At 40.6% G+C, this 19,349-nt stretch overlaps 1 long non-coding RNA gene and 1 pseudogene across 1 annotated transcript in view; both read right to left on the bottom strand.

Moving 5' to 3' along the window:
* Positions 1–546: 546 nt before the first annotated feature.
* LOC100685968 lies at positions 547–1,564 on the bottom strand (annotated as a pseudogene).
* A 2,028-nt stretch (positions 1,565–3,592) lies between these two features.
* LOC111095895 overlaps positions 3,593–19,349 on the bottom strand; it is a 119,575-nt gene continuing 103,818 nt past the window's right edge. The window contains exon 10 of the long non-coding RNA XR_005359518.1: positions 3,593–5,046. This is a non-coding gene — a long non-coding RNA (uncharacterized LOC111095895). The remainder of the gene's footprint in view (positions 5,047–19,349) is intronic.

Raw genomic sequence — 19,349 nt, 5'->3', positions numbered from 1 at the left:
TGCTTCCAGCTTCCAGCCCCCTGCTCAGTGGGGACTCTGCTTCTCCCTCTCCCTCTCCTTGTGTGTGCTCTCTCTCAAATAAATAAAAATCTTTAAAAAAAAATACATACACACACACACAACATAATACATTTTTAAATGGCTGTATAGTATTCCATCCCGTAGATTTTTTTCCTATAATTTTTTAATCTGCATCTGAATGCTGGAGTCAATTGGTGTTTTTCTGTTCTAAAAAAAAAAATGCTCCATGGATCATACATGTAGATAAATTTCAGCCCACATCTTGGATTGCTCCTTTGAGATAAATCCTTAGAACTCTTTATACTGAAACTTTAAGGCCATGTGAAATTGACCATGTTTTGAGAAATGAAATAGTAATCATATTATTTTTTAGTAATTGCTCCATCACTATAGATAACCTGTAAAGTTTTATAAGATAATCACACACGAAGCTCCTAATCCTAACTGACCTGCTGCTACTTCCTCTTACTTGTACTTATGCAATATATTTTCATTTCTCTTAGTGCATTTTTGTTCGTTCTTTTTATTATTTTTTTAGCATAAATAAAGGTTTTATTGGTCAGTTTGGGTGAGTCACATACTGACATACCCCCAACTCACTGTTCCATACACCCAAGACCCTGAGGTGGCAGGAGAAGCTAAGCCCACTGACAGTGAGCGAAGGGTGGAAAGAATCTGAAGGCCTCTGAGGGTTAACAAGGCTACCGGGACCGGAACCAATGTCTTAGAAATAAATCCAGGATGGAATAGGCATCATCCAGGGCTGGAGGTGTTGGTGATTCTGGATCATCTCTAGGACTGCCATCTGCTTCTTGATGGGTTACTGTGGTCTCTGTCCAGCCCTCACTATCCACAACAGTCCGGCGCTCCTCTACTGTCCCATCTGGCTTAGAGATCTTAGTCACCGTGATGCTCTTGAAATAGGATTTGGGCTGGGGCTGCAGAACTGGGCCGAGGCCTTCCTGGGAAACCTGCGAATCAAGATCATTGTCTTCTCTGGCTCTAGAACGGGGGGTCACAAGCCACATATCATCAAACAGACCAAAAGGTCTCTGGGAGCCCCAGTCTGGTGCTGGTTTGGAGGATTCACTTCTTGTATCACTCTCCAAGACCCCCCCAAAGATCCTGGGCTGGTGACTATCTGGATACTTAACCATTGAGTCCCAAAGTGTCTGTCCCTCCCGTTGTCTCTCACCAGGTGTCTCTGATTCAGGACCAGGACCTGGAAGTTCAGAAGGGTGGGAAGGCAAGGTCCAGGCCTCCATCTCGCTGAAGATATTATTAAAATCACGAATCAGGTCATCAAAGCCAAAGTTATCATGGAAACGCATCCCTCCTGGAGTGAAGGTGAAGCCAAAGCCAAATTCCTCCGGGGCCTGGGGACCTCAGACCTCGAGCTCCCATGGCTTCACGGGGCTGCTTCTTCCTCCTCTTCCTCATCGTCCTCATCTTCATCTGGAGTCATCCCTCCAAAAAGGGATCTCTGTGGCTCTGAGGTCCAGAAAGGCTAAAAAAAGCCCTGAAAGAGATCAAAGAAGCTCATCCCCGTTTTGGGACTCGAACCTGCAGACCCTACCGAGGCCCATTCGCACCTGGCCGCAGCTGCACTCCGCCGCTGGAAGTTGAGCCACTCTTTTTATTTTGAAATATTCTTGGCTATTTTGTCAACCCCTTAAAATATATTAGATTTCCAAGAATTACATTAAGCATAGCAATTAAGGTAGACCAGCAATATCATATCTTCTCATCCAGAAATATAATCTCTCTCAGAGGAGTGAAATCTTTCATGTCACTTAATAACATGTGGTCATATTTTTTGTGTATCCTGGACATTTCTTCCTTAAATTTAATTCTAGAATTTTTTTATTTTTTTGCTATTGAGAATGAGATTATTTAAGGTTTATTGCTGACCTAAACAAAAGCTACTCATTTTTTGTACAATTATTTTGTAACTGGCCACTCTACTGGACCCTTTTCATAAATGAAACAACTTTCCATTATCGGCTTGGGTTTCCTGTAAATTACCTACAAAACAATGACAATTCTGACTCCTCCCAATATTTAAGCCTCTTTCTTTCTTTCTTTCTTTCTTTCTTTCTTTCTTTCTTTCTTTCTTTCTTTCTTTCTTTCTTTCTTTTTTTTTTTTCTTTCTTATTTTGTCTATTACTTTTTCACCATACTTATTTATTTTGGTTTAAAAAACAGGATTTACAGATGGGATAGAGTGTTGGTTAATGATATGCTTGTTTTTCAAGTTTTCCTACTGGGATTTTGGTATTATTGGGAATATCCATTTTTAAGCTTTGGAATCACTGCATTCATGTGGACATTTTTTACTCAACAATACTTGAAGGAACTTGTCCAAATGAGATTTTGGTTGAGACTTTTGGCCACATGTAAAATGTCAGAAATGTCCTTAGTCCAGTTATCTCCAATCCCAACTTGAGCTGGTAGAGGTAGAGTCTAATTTTTGAATCTGGACAACCTAGATTTTTTTAAAAATGTTTTTAACATCAGCATAATATGTTTCAGTTTCTTCCACCTGTAGCTTATCCCCCTTTATCATAATACTGTGAATGCAATCTTTTCTCTCCTTTCTTCTTCTCTGACTGATGTTCCTTCCCATGCTGCTTCTCTACCTATTTTGTTTTTTTTCCTAACTGACCATACATTTCTTACACTGATCAGAGTACTATTTTTCCTGTTTAAAATAGATTCTGGTCACTAATTCCTGTGTATGTGTGTTTAGGGGGTCCCCACATCACCAGGCAATTCTCTGACACCAGCCAGGTGCCCTACAACTCCACTCAGCTCTGACACTGTCCACCCAGAGATAGATCCCACAGGTTACTGGTTCAGTTCTACAAGACTGTTTCCCAACCCCCACTTCAGATGCCAATCACAAGTCTGAGTTATCACCTGTGCTTCTAAACAACCGGCTATAAATTGGAAGTTCCAATTATTTCTCCCAACCCTTCTCCTTGAGTTTGACGAATTTTCAAGAATGGCTAACAGAACTCTGAGAAGTATTTTACTTACTAGCTTACCGATTTAGTATAAAAGGATAAAATTCAGGAACAGCCAGATGGAAGAGATATAGACGGCAGGTGTGGGGGAAAGGGTGTGGATCTTCCATGCTGTCTGGGTCTATCACTCTTTGAAACTTCCACATGTGGACCCAGAAGCTCTTGGAACCCTTCTTTTAGGTTTTCATAGTCTTCATTACATAAACATATTGGTTAGATCACTGGCCATTAGCAATTATTCGACCTCCAGACGCTTTTCCCCTCCCTGGAGGTCAGGAGTCTGGAACCTGAAAATCCAATCCTTTAATAATGTGGTTGGTTCCTCTGGCAACAACTCCCTTCCTTAGGTGCTTTCCAAAAGATACCTTACTAACATAACTAAAATAACAAAGGACACCTTAATAGCTCTCAACAATTAAGAAATTCCAATTGTTTAAGGAGCTCTGTGCCAGAAACAGGGACAAGACCAAATACATATATCTTTTATTATAAATCACAGTATCACACTGCTCATAGTTTTTAAATGGAATAAATGGACTGTTTATTATTATTTTTCTTAAATTTATATACACATGTGTATGCACATTTATTTTATCATATATATTGAATACATATTCTCTTTCATTTTTATAAAGCAGGGAAATCCTATTAGAGAAGTTCAGACACCGAGAGAAGGCAAGAAATCTTGAGCTGGTTAGAAGTTGAAGGAGAGAGCAGGAGGAAGGGGTGAGTCTGTTGTTGTTGTTTCAATAAGACAAGGGGTGACTAGAGCCTGACTTTATGTCGTGGTTAAGGAGCCAGGGCAGATGGTGGAAGATACAGGTGAGAGATGATCTCAGTGGTGTCCGTTTCCTGTGTGAACTGAGGCAAGTCACATTTCTCTGAGATAGGGGCCCTATCTTATCTTCCAGTACTGTTGTGAGGATCAAATGGCATATTTTACGAGCACTTGCATTTATGAATGATAAAGTGTGACATCATCACTAACTATGGGTCTCACTTGGGTTGGGTAAGACCCTCTTGATGGATCAAACTAAGAATCCAACTATATAAATTATTGCACCCTGAGCGACTTGCCTACATTCAGTTCCCAAATTGCAATTCTGTTATTCCCAAATAAACTTATTTTTGCCATTAAAATTTAAAAATTAATTAACACACACTGGATCAAAACACATACTTTGCAGAGTCAAGAGTTTTGCCTGGTCTCCCAAAGCACAGTTCTCACAACCTGACTGAGCGCTAAACTGAGCACAAAATAAAGGTACTGGTAGGAACATCTGACAGTCCTTACCCCAATCTTTTATGCTTAAAAGGGTGTCCTGACTCAGGGACTCAACCTACCCAGATTTGGGGACAAGAATTTACCTCTTGCAAGGATGGAAACATTATGACCATTTTATCTTGCTTTCATTAACATCTCAAGTAACTGCCCACACCCAAAGAAACCACTGTATACAATGTGGCTTCCCCTGAAATCCTGCGTCCAAAGAAAGCAGATGCAAACCATGTCAATTTGAGACTTTCTGATCCACATCACAATAATCACCTGCTATGACCTGCTATCACTGCTCACTGTTGTATGTGCCAGAAATAGAGAACAGAGCCACCATGTAACACAACTCCAGAGGCAACATTTATAACACAGTCTAGGTAAAAATGGTGCCCTTTGGAACACAACTGTAATGGCAGGAGCTGCTAACAATCAATGTTCATTTTTTTTTCTTGGCCCACAGCTTGGATACATTTCCAAGCCTTCTGTGAAATTAGGCATGAATTCTAAGTAATGCACTGAGGGTGCAAGTGATGTGCCCACTTTCAGATTTCACTCATACAAACCCCCCTGCACATGCTCCTTCATCTTTTTTCCCTTTCTTCCTGGCTGAAGGATGACAAGTTTCACAAAGACTTTGAAAACTGTGTCTGAAATGAGAAGGATCATTGTCGTCCTGAATCTCTGAATGACTCCACAGACCAGTGTTTCCACTGACTTCTTTGCCTGTTAAATGAGCAAAAGAAAAGTATCTTTTATTGTGTTTGAGACATTATACCTTGGTTTGGTGTAGTCTCTACAGATGAAACAGTGTCTTGAGCCATCAAGCTGAGACAGAAACAATGAGAAGGAGCCAACTGTGCCAAGATTTCTGGGCAGGAGGGGGAGTGGGGAAGCATATCAGGCAGAAGCAGCTGCAGTGAGGATGATCTTGGTGTGCAGTCTCTCCCTGAAATCCACAGGTGTCATTCTAGTTTTATCTACCAATCTCAGAAAGTTCTACTAAAGTGAATCAGCACCTAGGAAAGGTCATTTAATATATACTGACAAAATTAGGATCCTGAGGCCAGATTCTAGACTACAGTGTGTTACTCAGATAAATTTAACTTTATAAGGCCATTTACTGGACTGCCAACATCTCACTGTGTCCTATATCTAATCTTTAATTGCAATGTTATTGCACTAAAACTGCTAGGGTCAGGAACATAGACATGTTCCATGCTGCATGGATGCCTGTGAACTCCTCCAGGTCTTGTCTTTTTCTTTTTAAAGGTTTTTAAGGGGCATCTGGGTGGCTTAGTGGTTGAGCACCTGCCTTCGGCTCAGGGCGTGACCTCCTGGGATCAAGTCCCCCGTTGGGCAACCTGTAGGGACCCTTCTTCTCCCTCTGCCTGTGTCTCTGCCTCTCTCTCTCCCTCTGTGTCTCTTATGAATAAATAAATAAAATCTTAAAAAGAAAAGATCTAAAAATTTTTTTTTTAAATTTATTCATTTGAGAAAGAGTGAGAGAGAGATAGCAAGTGAGTGAGAGATAGCGAGCAAGAGCACCAGTGGGATGGAGGGGAAGAGGGAGAGGGAGAGGGAGAATCAGACTCCCTGCTGAGCAGGGAGCCTAATGACAGGGAGCTCAATCCCAGGACCCCAGGATCAGGACCTGAGCCGAAGGCAGATGCTTGACTGACTGAACCACTTAGGTGCCCTCCTCTGGGTCTCCTGATCACTCCCCAAATGGCACTTGCAGAGTCACATCTCTTTTTGTTTTCCTCATCCAAATTTTGCTGAGTCACTAGCCCTTATCCAGGCCACTGCAAAACCATGATTGGTCTTATATTTTAAATGGTCCAACGATCTCAGAGCCAAGGCTGTTAATCCAAAATGCAAAGCAACAGGAGAGGAGCAATGCACAGACACAAATTCTTCCATGTGGCTGTGATCAGCCTGGTCTACTGAACAAGAGAGTCCATGGCATTCATACAGGCCCAGGCAAAGCCAAGATTTTTGCATATAATCTCCCTGGAGATCTCAGCAGGCTTTCATTTGAAGGAATTCAGAGAGAATTTTCCCAGTTTTCTATTCTATCTCCCTAGCCCCTGCCTCTTTGCAAAGATAAATCTGATGGAAAGCACACCCAGACCACAAGGCTGAACTCCCAGGAATGACAGCACAGAGCCAACCACACTTAAGGCCTCAGGCAAGTTGTTCAAGCCAATGCTCTCTAGAGGCCAGGGTAGTGGGCGGACGGCCAAGTCCAGAGGGTGGCCTCAGCCACAGTTAGGAGCTTCCTATCACACTTTCTCCTCTTTTAAGTTTTTACTGTGAAATATTGGCAGGCACGTACAGACCACTAGCCTTATGGTCTCTTAGGGTCCTGCCATCCAACAAAGCTAAATTCAAATGTTATTTCCTCCATAAAGACTTCCTGAATTCTACTGGTGTGATTGTACGTCTTCCTCACCTGTTACTCTCTGCCTATTATTTAGCTTTACAGCATTTAATATTTTTATATATATCATCAGTGCTTGTTATTTTGTGGACTGGCAGTTTCTCAAGGATAGGAACTATATTCTGTGGCTCTTGAGCCTGATATAATAGGCTTTCAAAAAAAAAGTTCAATTAGGGGCAACTGGGTGGTTCAGTTGGTTAAGCATTTGCCTTCAGCTCAGGTCATGATCTCAGGGTCCTGGGCTCAAGCCCTGCTCCTTGCTCCTTGGGGAGTGTGCTACTCCCTCTCCCTTTGCCCCTCCCCAGCTCATGTTTTCTCTCTCTTACTCGTTAATAAAAATCTTTCTTAAAAGTTCAATTAAATTATCTAAAAATTTGGCCCTAGAGAACTATTTAATCCATTAAAAGATAACATTTCATAACCAATTTGAATACCAATACAAAATCACTTCCTAAATACTAGGCAAAATCTCTTATAATTTGGATATTTTTTGTTCTAAATATTTTGCTTTTGTATACAATGCTGCAAAGAACAGCCATGTAGTTTTATCTTTGTGAATAACAACCTTAATGATTTCTATAATTGAAATATCTGGATTAAAGGATATTCAAAATACTCAGGCTTTAAATTTATATTGCCTAATTGCCCCCAGGAAAGTTCTAGAAATATACAATACCATTAAGAATTACTAAGAAAATATGTTTTTTGGTAATGACACCGAGTTATTTGCTCAAGACTTTGTCAATTACAAATGCAAGAACAGAGTATATTATGGTTTCATTCGCACATCTTGAATAAAAATGAAGTTAAATTGGGGTGCCTGGCTGGCTCAGCAGTTAAGCATCTGCCTTTGGCTCAGGATGTGATCTCAGGGCACAGGGACAGAGTCCCACATTGGCCTTCCTGTCTGGGGCCTGCTTCTCCCTCTGCCTGTGTCTCTGCCTCTCTCTCTGTGTCTCTTCATGAATAAATAAATAAAATCTTTTTTTAAAAATGAAGTTAAATTTTTTTCTTGTGTGCTAGTGGTACTTTATCAGTTTTTTTGTGAGTTGTCTGACTGTGTCATTTGCCTGTTATCTCCACTGGCATATGATGGGGAGAAAGGCTATCTGAGGAGGTTACTATGAGAATCTAAAGACTTTCAATTTATCTAGATATTGTGCTTTCATTGTATCCTAAAATGTCCAGCTATAAAGAAGGGAGATCTATCAGTTACAATTCTTTTGGTGGCAAAAGTGAGAAATCTAATTCAAACTAGTCAAAACAAAAAGAACAAAAAAATAATAATAATTTACTGTTTTCTGTGATTTAAAAGAAATATATACCAGGTCATTCGCATGACAAAAATATATTTCTCAGATATATCTGGTCTTCATCCATAGTTCCTGAAAGCATTTCAAAGGTGAAGTGGGTGTCTTGTGATTAATGAAGCTTTTTGGACCCCACCTATGAGTAGGAGTTGGTTGCCAGGAATACCAACCACCCTCAACCTCTCGTTAAATCACTTAATGACCAATGACTTAGTCAATCAGGACTATGTAATAAAGCCTCCATAAAAGCCGAAAAGGACATAGTTTTCGTCCTTTTGTGGGAGCATTTCCACATGTGAGGAGCCACAATACTTCTCTAGGTGCCACCAAGCCAGTCAGGCCCCAAGCTCCAGGAAGACAGAAACACCTTTGTTCTGGACTTCACCCTATGTATCTTTTCATCTGGCTATTGATTCCTATCATTTAATAACCTGGTAAATGTACGTAATTGTTTCCCTGAGTTCTATGAGCCATTCTGGCAAATTAATCACACCTAAGGAGGAGGTCATTGGGAACCCCATTACTTAGCCAGAAGCACAGGTAACAGCCCATGGCTTGTGAATGGCATGGGTGGGGGGCTATCTTGTAGGTCTAAACCCTGAACTTGTAAAACCTCAAGGTGTCTCCAGGTAGGTAGTATTAGAACTTAGTTGAATTGAACTAAATTCTTAGACACCCTGCTGGTGCCCAAGAAGGACTTGGCATTGAGGGAGGGGATGAACAGCCCCTTCCATACTGAAATTGGGTCTAGAACACTAAGAGTCTTATAATAAAAATGTCCTGGAACTCTCCTAGCTTTGGGTGTGGGTTGATCAAGAGTCTCATGCAGTGCTGTAAGACCCAGTATCTTTCTCCCCCTTGGCTCTACCTTCTGCAGATCCCACATGAGGAGAGTCTTGATGGCCTCCATTCCAAAAGCTTGTGACTCTCTCCCAACAGGCCCAGCACCTTTCTCACTGCATCTCATTGTCTCTGGTTGATTGGTACCCATCCCTAGACCAACCATTGCAGCCAGGGGGCTGAGATTCTGTGTCATTATGTTTGAATGTAATGTCCACCTCTAGAGCCAAAATGGAGTCAACTCCACTGCAACAGTACATTGGTCTGAGAGTTGTCCAAACAAAAGTACACTGAATGAGTGCTGGGGCATCAAAACCCAATGAATGTCCATCATAGAGGCTGTGACAAAGTGAGCTGTACAGGCTTAAGATCAGGGATTAGTAAAGAAGGAATAAAATAACAGTAACAAGGGAAAGAGATTCAGTGCACCCAGAGGAAGAGCATTGTACTTTGGCTAACCATGGTAAGAAAGAATGTCAATCCAGAGAGGGTGTCTGACTTAGGGGACCAGGTAAGACTAGGGGAGGACGGTAAACATTACTATGAGAAGAAACAGCAGGCTCAGTGGGCTTCAACAGGGAGGGTGGGCGAGGGGAGAGGAAGAGGTTGTGGTGATAAGAAAAGGCATGCTGAGTGCTTACATTTTTATCAGGGAAGCACTTTGAGTAATGGTACAATTGAAAGTATGGCTTCCAGAGAGGACACAGAAAGTGGGAAACGAAGAAGCTGAGGAATGGCTAGCCCAGAGACCTGGAACGATAACCAATGTATTCTTAGAAGTTACCAAGAAAGCACAGAAGAAGGTGAAGCCAGGGCATGAACTCATTAAGAAAAGTGATTCTGACTTCAGAGGACCATCACCACCAAGGATACTAGAAGAGTCATTTGAACAGATGAGGGACTTCCAAAGAGGCCAGAACTTTGACGAGCTTTGGTTTAGCATTGTTTTTTAAATGTCAGGAGCCAAATTTAAGAAGACAGTTTTCTTCTGCCCCAAGAAGGGAACAAATTGAATGGGATAGAAGAATGAAATGGGATAAGTAGCAGAAATTTATAGGGAAGAAAATGAAGTCAATCAGAAATTGTAAATAAAGTTAATATAACTAGCTTCTATAAATACATTCTTGCTCTCCCTTTTTTCTCTCTTATTTAAAAAGATAGAATTTTATACAGTAACAATCATAATGATGTACTGTTCGGCTGGTAACATGGACACAATAGGTAGAACAATAACACTAAAAAGAAAGAGGAGAAAATAGAGTTGTATGGCAGTAAAGTTTCTCTATCTTATTGAAATTCAGTGTCAATCTGAAGTCAATTCTGGTAAGATGTATATTGTGAGCCCCAGGGCAATCATTAAATAACTCACAATATATGGTTTAAAAAGCATAAAAGGAATTCAAGTGTTACACTAGAAAATAGGAACTCTGAGAGAGCCAGTGTCCCTATCCTACTATCAAACAAAACAGACTTCAAAACAAACAACAAAAATGTTACCAGAGATAAGAGAATATTTTATAATGATGAGAGGGTTAATCCATCAAGAGGACACAATTAGAAGCACATATGCACCTCACAACTGAACCCCCCAAAATACAAGAAGCAAAAACTGACAGAATTATGGGGATAAATGCACAACTCAACAATAATAGCTGGAGACTCCAGAGCCTCCCTTGTAATAACAGATGGAACAACTAGACAAAAGATCAACAACAACATTGACAAACTCAACACTATAAAACATCTAGACCTAAAAGAGACCTATAGATGACTCCACTCATCAGTAGTGATATATGTAACATTCTCAAGAGCCCATGGAACATTCTCCAGGACAGACCATATGATAACCCATAAAACAAACCTCAACAAATTTAATAGGATTAACATCGATCAAGTATGTTCTTTGCCCATAGGGGAATAGGATTCAAATGGAACGCCACTCAATTCAGGGTTTCTGTAAGGAAGATTGTATGGGGAGTGGTATATGTCACAGAGAAAAAGCAATTCAGTTAAGGCTAGCGGAGGGAAGGAACAAAGTGGAAAAAGGACAGCATATGTCTAGCAGGGTCTCCCAAGCTGTGACCCACGTGTAGGCTTCAAGAATATCAACCTAGTAACATTGCATACAGACCTACAGAGGATCCACAATTTTATGAGATTTTTCAGAAGGTTACCCATTACCCAAAAAAGGTTAAAAATCTCCAATGTGCTTCCACAGGTCATGATAAAAGCAGAGAACAGAAGGGCCCCTTGAGAGGGAGGGGAGTGGAATACTAGACTGGATAAGGAATCAGAGTCGAGATGGGGAGCAGAGGGAGTCTGTGCTGAATGGTGGGGTATAAATCACAGGACTGGAGGCAGTAGGGAAGGGAGGCTGCGGCACAGGAAGATTTTGAAGTAAAAAAAAATCCTGACACCAGTAAATTGTATGAGCGCTGAACAAAGATTCAGATGAGCCTTTTGCTGGTTGTTTTGGAAAACACTGTTGCCTACAGTGCCCAGTGCCCATCACTCAGTATCGTCAGTTGGTCGTCAGCCCCCAGTCGAGAGGCACCGCCCACAACCCAGCTATTATCTAAAATGTCCTTTTTTATCTTGACATATAGAAGGTGAAGAAAGGTTTAGAATATTTATAAAATGTCAGTAGTAATATCTGAAGCGCACAAATGAGGACATGGAAATTATTTCCAGCCCTTTCATCTTTGAGCCAAATTTATTTTTTAAACATTCAAATATATAAAACTTGGAAGTCAGTTAACGTCTTGGAGTCATGAAATCTGTAGGACTGTGCAGGCCCTCCATGTAAACATGTGTCCAACAAATCACATAGCCCAATTTTCCAACCCTTCGATCCAAGAAAAGGCTTATGGCAGCTTGCGGCCAGTGGTTCTCTGGAGGGTGCTGGGCTTTGGGGAGAGAGGCATTGCCAAGGCATCTCCCAAAACTATGTTATGACATTTTAATGTTAGGTATGATGTTTTAGATCTAGAGAAGCTCTTCTTTGGCCTTATAGTTTCTACCTTTGCAAACAGGCAGGGCCAGCTACTTAATTTGCAAGACCCACTGCAAAATGAAAATGCAGCACCTCTGTGCGACAATTACTAAGAATTTCGAGATGGAGGCAGCAGAGCATGAAATCAAGTATGGAGCCTATATGACTGCCTAGATCATATGCCCACCAAAGCTGGCCCTGTGTAAAGGACAGGAAGGCAGTTCCACAACCTCTACGTTAGATTCTCTTACATTTTTACTTCTATCTTTTGTGATTTCATTTTACATTAAGACTTTCATCAGTGTAGAATTGGTTTGGTATGTGGTTTGAGGTATAGATGATAGTTGATCATTGAACAATATGCGGTCAGGGCCACCACAACCATTGGAACATTGGTCGGAATGGTCAAACATTTGACCACATGGTCAAAAAACCATGTATAACTTTTGACTCCTCAAAACCTTACCTACTACTAGCTTACTGTTGACTGGAAGCCTGACTGACAACATAAAGTCAATCAACGAACATATATTCTGTAGGTTATACTTATTATATACTACATTCTTACCATAAAATAAGTTTAAGAAAGTCAAAAGGAAGAGAAAATACATTTACAGTACTATACTTACCTAAAACAAAATCCACGTGTAAGTAGACGCACACAGTTCAAACCTGCGTCGTTCCAGGGTCAACTGTACTTTGTCTTTTCTGAAGCATCTAGACAAGTGTCCTGACCTCTCTTCCTACAGATTTACTATATTCTAAATTTTGGTTTCACTATTCTTTTCCTCTGGTCTGTCCATTCTTTTTACCAGTTCCACTCTTGTTTTATCATATCCTCATAAATCATTTTAAAGTTTGGCAATGTATGGGGTGCCTGGGTGGCTTAGTCAGTTAAGTATCTGCCTTCGGCCCAGGTCATGATCCCAGGGTCCTGGGATGGAGCCCTGCAGTGGGCTCCCTGCTCAGTGGAGAGTCTGCTTCTCCCTCTCCTTGTGTCCTTCCCCTCTGTTTGTGCTCTCTCTCTCTCTCTCTCTTTCAAATAAATAAATAAATAAATAAATAAATAAATAAATAAATAAATCCTTTTTAAAAAATTAAATAAAAATAAATAGATAAATAAAAATAAATAAAGTTTGGCAATATATGTATGGCCCTGTCATTCACTGGCTCCTGAATTATCTGGTCTTTCACTTGTCCCTGATAAACTTCAAAATCACTTTGTCAGGACGCCTGGGTGGCTCAGTGGCTGAGCATCTGCCTTTGGCTCGGGGTGTGATCCCAGAGTCCTGGGATGGAGTCCCACTTCGGGCTTCCTGCATGGAGCCTGCTTCTCCCTCTGCTTGTGTCTCTGCCTCTCTCTGTGTCTCCCATGAATACATAAATAAAATATTTTTTAAAAATCACTGTCAGGTTAAAAAAGAAAAGTCCTTCCTGTTTTAACAGGAATTGCATTAACTTTACCAATTAACCTAAGAATCGTCATCATCTTTACAACTGCCTCAAGTTCATGTGTTTTCAAAGAATAGCAACTCTTTCAAACAGCTTCCAGCAATAGTCTATTAGCCTAAGTATAAAAATAGAAATAAAGAGATAAAAAATTTCTCAGGAACCCAGACAGCTCATTAACGGCAGACCTCTGGGAGAGTGAAAGACGATCTGAGCATTGGAAGGGGCTTCTAGACCCAGAGAGATTTAGTGATTTGTTATACATCCTTTCTGTCCTGTCATCGAGGTGGCTCCCTTCCTATGGAATTATCCTCCTACCACACCTGGGGCTATACACCAACTGCCTCATCATATACTCTCAATTCGCTTTGGTTTCCACTCCCTCATGGCTCTGATTCCCCAATTTCTGCTCAGTTTCTGCTTCTGCTTACTCATGACTACTTACTGGCCTTTGCTACTCTGTGGCTCAGAATCTAATGACATCGTTTCATACCACTACTTTTTTTAAGGGCAGCCTTCTATTTATGGCAAGTGACACTCATCTTCCATTATGGCAGTGAATTTCGGTTTCCTTTGAAATCCACGCATTTAGTTGAAAAAATGATGGATCTCGTGAAAAGACTTTTTTTTTTTTTAAGAAACTGTGCAAGGCAGATATCCTTATTATCACTCTAGAGCTGAGAAAATAAACAAGGATAATGCAGTAATCATAACAGCTGGCAATTTGCTGGCAAGTCTGTCATGCCTCACAACCGTAATCTTTCCCACATACTCTACTACTCTAGAGAAATCTTGAGTATTTCTCCAGAAATACCAAGTTGTGGTTTTTGACATTGTGATGATGAGCAGGACATGTAATGCTGCTTAATATTGTGACCAGGGCTGCCACCAGCACTGTGACTGGTGGTCCTTCCTCCCTCTCTTCATGCTGCTCTGCATAACACCCAGGGATCAAGGGGTGGAGAAGCAACAAAGAAGTGGTCAGCTCGATTCTGCAATCCTGATTGTTCTGAGGGGAGACAGCCATCACTAACTGTACCCAATTCTATAAATTTTTCTCTAGAATGTTGCACGTATCTTGATGAAGGCATCGGCAAGCCAAAGCATGAGTATCACACAGACATAGGAAAAAGAAAAAAGAAGAAAGAAAGAAGAAAGAAAGAAAGAAAGAAAGAAAGAAAGAAAGAAAGAAAGAAAGAAAAAGAAAGAAAAAGAAAGAAAGAAAGAAAGAAAGAAAGAAAGAAAGAAAGAAAGAAAAAAGAAAGAAAGAAAGAAAGAAAGAAAGAAAGAAAGAAAGAAAGAAAAAGAAAGAAAGAAAGAAAGAAAGAAAGAAAGAAAGAAAGAAAGAAAGAAAGAAAGAAAGAAAGATTTACACAAAGTAAAAAAAAAAAAAAAATGACTAAAGTCTGGAAATCACTGGCTGGTCTAGAAGAAATCCATGCAAGAAAAATTACAAAATGTTGAGACCCTTCCCTGACATTACCATCAACAAGCTACACAATTCCACACAAATCATGTAAGCTTTGCTGTGGCCTTTTCTCCTCACTGTCTGTCAAACTTGGACTGATTAGACTGCCTGTTCCACCTCCTGATGAGTATTTGATCAGAGGGAAATGACTGATAGCACTTCAGAAAGCCCAGCAGACAAGTGAAGACCAGAAGGCTGGGATGGGGTATGTTGGCAGCAGCAAGAGAACAGTCCTCCTGCTCCACATCAAAGGTGCTCATAAGGATGTATCTTGCAGCTGGTCTGCTGGATTTCTGCACTCCATATTTAGGAAAATTGTCCTCAGCAAAATATTTTTTATAAGAACAGTGCAGAGCCATAGGACATCCTTTACAAATTACTAGAGTAATACAAAATTAAGTGATGTAATTCTCCCCAGGAAATAAATGAGGGAGAAAGTCAAGATGGAAATGCACAGTCAGCACTGCACTGGGCTAGATACAGTATATCCAAAAGGTCGGCCAGGGAACCTTTGCCCTCAAGGAAGTTCTAACTCAGTGAAGAAGAGAAAGTACGAATTTAGACTCTACTGTAAGAAAAAAAAATGTGATGTGATATGGTGAAGGAACAGGTTAAGTGTGGCTGGAAGAGAAAGACAGTGTCTCTGGGTGAAGCAGGTGCCATGTCAGCTATGTTGCAAAGGTTGATGGAGGGAAAAGCACTTCTGAGAACAGAGATACTGGCAGCTAATATGCAGAAACAAGGAATCCCTGAGTATGTGTGGCAAAGAAGGAACGTTCGGCATCACAGTAGCATAGAGTGCTAGAGCTTCAAAAGAGGGCTGGATCCTGACTATAAAGACTTCAGACATGGGCTGTAAAGACACTGATCATTCAGATGATGGTGTCCAATTAGAGTGATATCATGATCAAAGATCTGCCTCAGAGAGACTGCTAATCACATGTGGGATGAATGACTGAGTGAAGGCCTAAGTGTTAATACCAGTGTCAATAAGATGGTTTACAAGGTGATAGTCATGATGATGATAACTAGGTTGAGTGCAAAAGCAGTGGTAAGCAGCAAAAGGAAGATGAAAAAAGAAATTCAGGATCTTCGGGTCTCTTTTACTCTTCAAAAAGTTCTTTACAACTTTTGGAATAGATACTCTCCTTCCTGAGTCTTGGATTAAGAAAAAAACAACTGTATCATAAAAAGGGTTAAAATCTTGCAAAAAAAAAAAATCACACAACTACTCAGTGGTAGGAGAGAAAAAGAAATTAGAAACTAGGTTCCACGGACTATAACTTACCCCTTATCATTTGTCATCTCCCTTCCCCCAAATCAACCGAAACGTCATCAAAGAAGCCACAGTTTTATGTTGTTTGTCCCAGAGAAAGTGTATTTGCATCCCTAGCATTGGCATCTACATTATCAGAACCATAAGGCCAAACCTCTCTGGAACAATATTCATTATCCAAATCCCCTTGTTCACTAATGTGGTGATGTGATTCGCATAACAGCAATTGGTTCTACCCAAGTATACCAGCCACCACCCTGCAACCTCCCGAAGGGCACCTGGCTTTGATTATTTGGGGACAAAAATAATCTCAGCTTGAAGAGAGTTCCCAATCACAACTTTCTAAATAACAGACACCAAAATATCCAATACTCTAAATAGATGGTATCCCCCCTTCTTTTTCTCCAAGAGGCAATGGACAAACGTCATAGTGCACCATGGTGCCAAGAACGTGTTATGCTTCCCAGATGCAGACTGACATACTACGCAAACTATTTATGAAATTTCTTTGGAAGAATCAAGGAAAATAACAGCCTTGCCCCCACGCCCACCATCACCACCAGAGTTAACTGGAGTAGCTCTGCTCAGAGTGACAGGGAGAGCAGACTTGAGTGCTAGGGTGTGGTTTGGTGCAAGGGGACTTGTTGTCTGTCATTAGCTGTGATTTTTCTTCCCCACGCTCCAAAATCTCCTTTTTTCCCATGTATCTTAAGTGATTATGCTATTGTTGCCAAATTGGATACAAGATTCCCTCTGACCTCCTCCCCCTCCCAGTAGCCACAAGGAGATATTACTCAGTGCAGGACCTAAGGGAACTACATATGGGGTCTTACCTCCCCCAGCCTCCCAACACACACACGTAAACATACACACACATACACAACACAGACACACACACACACACACACACACACTATGCCAGTGATAGACATTTAATAACTCATAGATGTTGTGGTCTCAGGAGAAAGAAGAAACTTAATCAAATACTATTTCATAAGAGATTTATTGATTCCATAAGTAACTGATCACTCGCTCCCTCACCACCAGCCTGACTCTCTGTAACCTCTTATGGCTGCTCTCAAGTAAAGGAATGGGGATGAGGTTATGATTTGGTATGATCTGCCCTTGGAACGCATCCTCCAAGGAAAGGTTTGTATGGACTCTGGGTATCTCAGGATCATCCTACCCCCACTTGCCAGTCACCCCTGGGAAACCAAACTGTCAGGTGAATGAAAGATAAGAGAGGAATCTAGGGTCAAGCAAAGGGATTTCCCAGGAGGAACTACTGCCAATGCTGTCCCCTTTCCATCACCTATACTGGACTTCCAAGGGAAGGGAGGCGATCTGAGCATTCTGTTTGGCTGGTTGCTTAGTTCCTATAGAAACTTTCCTGCCAAGGGCTTAAAATTAGTACCAAAAAAAGACCCCTACACAAACAAGAAACATTTCTTAATATGACAACAGTGACAATGAATATAAGGAATGGAAAGAAGAGAAATTTATCATCTCATCTGGGGCAGTCTTGTTCAACACTCCCTCTCTCCCACTGCCAGCATCATCACCAAACCTACGCTTTATTCTTTAAGAAGTGTGTGAGGTTCCTTTGAAGTAGTAAGAAAGTCAAGGGTAGATGGAGTTCAGATTCATTTCAGAAATGCTGTGTTATTTCACCCTTTCATATCTTGGAGAATCACAATACATATTTTAAACACACAAACTTATCTGAGAAGTGATCCAGTAAATAAACCTGGCTGTTTAACTCTGCTGTCTAAGCCAGAAGCCCTCCCTGCCCTGGCATCCCACACTCCATATCCTTGACATGTAACACATGAATCATGTCAACCATAAAAGTAGAGTCTATGAAATACTTAAGGAAACAATGCTCTAATAATTTTAAACTAATTAAAGTTAATCCCTAATTGGGGAACTAAATCCTAATCCTCAATCTACACAAAAACAGCAAGCCCCCTTTCGTCACCACGAATGGTGGTAACACACCATCTGATGCACACACTGCCACCAGAAATGCTCTTGTCTTTAACTTCTAACCTAACCAATTAATAATTATGATCCTATACAAAGAGAATCCATTTTTATGGACAAAGACATGTAAAGAATGTGGAATCTGATATTTTCACACAAAGAAACCCAAACTCAGAATTGAGCCTAAATAGGACATGACAGAGTCACTTTCAGCAACACATTCTCTCTTCCCACAGTTCTACATAAACCTATGTGACACATCTTTTTCCGTCAGCCTGTTATTTCCTACCTCATGCAGTATTGTGAAAGTGGCCACTTAACTCCACTAACAGAACCCACAAGACCCACAAAGATAACATAAAATTTTTAAACTACAGAGAAATTTGGTAAATATTAATAATTCTTTTCTTGTCATGGAAGATTGGAAAACCACATCCCTTAAAGACTCCAAGTTAGGAGATTCCAGCAGGAGTGTCTTTAAAATTATTTCTGTGACTCCCTAAAAGATGGCCAATGAACTGCACAAGACAGGGAAATAAGTGTACCCTTATCTACCATATGTAACCTCCAGGAGTTTCTAGGACAAGGAAATGGGACTAAGTACACAAGGCTCATGTTTCTAAGAGACTAAAATGTCCACAGAAAGGGGTCTGATAACTCAAGGATGAAAGCTTCTAGAAAGATTCCTTCTCCTGACTATGACAAGTTACCTTATATCTGCCACTAATAACAACTAGAAATGCTAGGTTTGGTGGGGATGAGGAGGAGGGAGAAGTAATCTGTTAGCAGGATTCCAAGAGCTACCAAAGGGATGAGCCAAAATCACAAGGAGAAAAAAAAGACTCAATATATTTGATACTTTATAAGCATCATTGAGACGAAAAGCTAAGCAGTTAATTGGTTGAGGGGAAAGGGTGAAGATCTTATATAATTTTTCAAATGCAATGTCTACCAAACGGTCCAAAAAATCACATATGTGAGGACACAGAATTCAAAGACTAAAAAGAGGGGAAAAGGATAATAGAAACAGATTCACATCACACAGAAGAATCATCAGCTATGGCTTCTAAAATAACTAACATTAACATGGCCAGTAAAACATGAAAGCTGATGAACTTCAGTAGAAAACTGAAATCCGTGCGAAAGCAATCGAATGTAAATTCTAGAATTATAAAAGTCATTCCTGAAATTAATAACTCAATGTGGGTTTAACAGCAGGCTAAGCACAGCTGAAGAAAAAACACAGCTGTGCTCCCATCCTGACACAA

This window comes from Canis lupus, chromosome 5 (genome assembly GCF_011100685.1).
Source record: "Canis lupus familiaris isolate Mischka breed German Shepherd chromosome 5, alternate assembly UU_Cfam_GSD_1.0, whole genome shotgun sequence".
Taxonomy (NCBI): Eukaryota; Metazoa; Chordata; class Mammalia; order Carnivora; family Canidae; genus Canis; species Canis lupus.
Note: the sequence above shows the minus strand (reverse complement) of the source record. Positions and strands in the feature narration are given on the sequence as shown.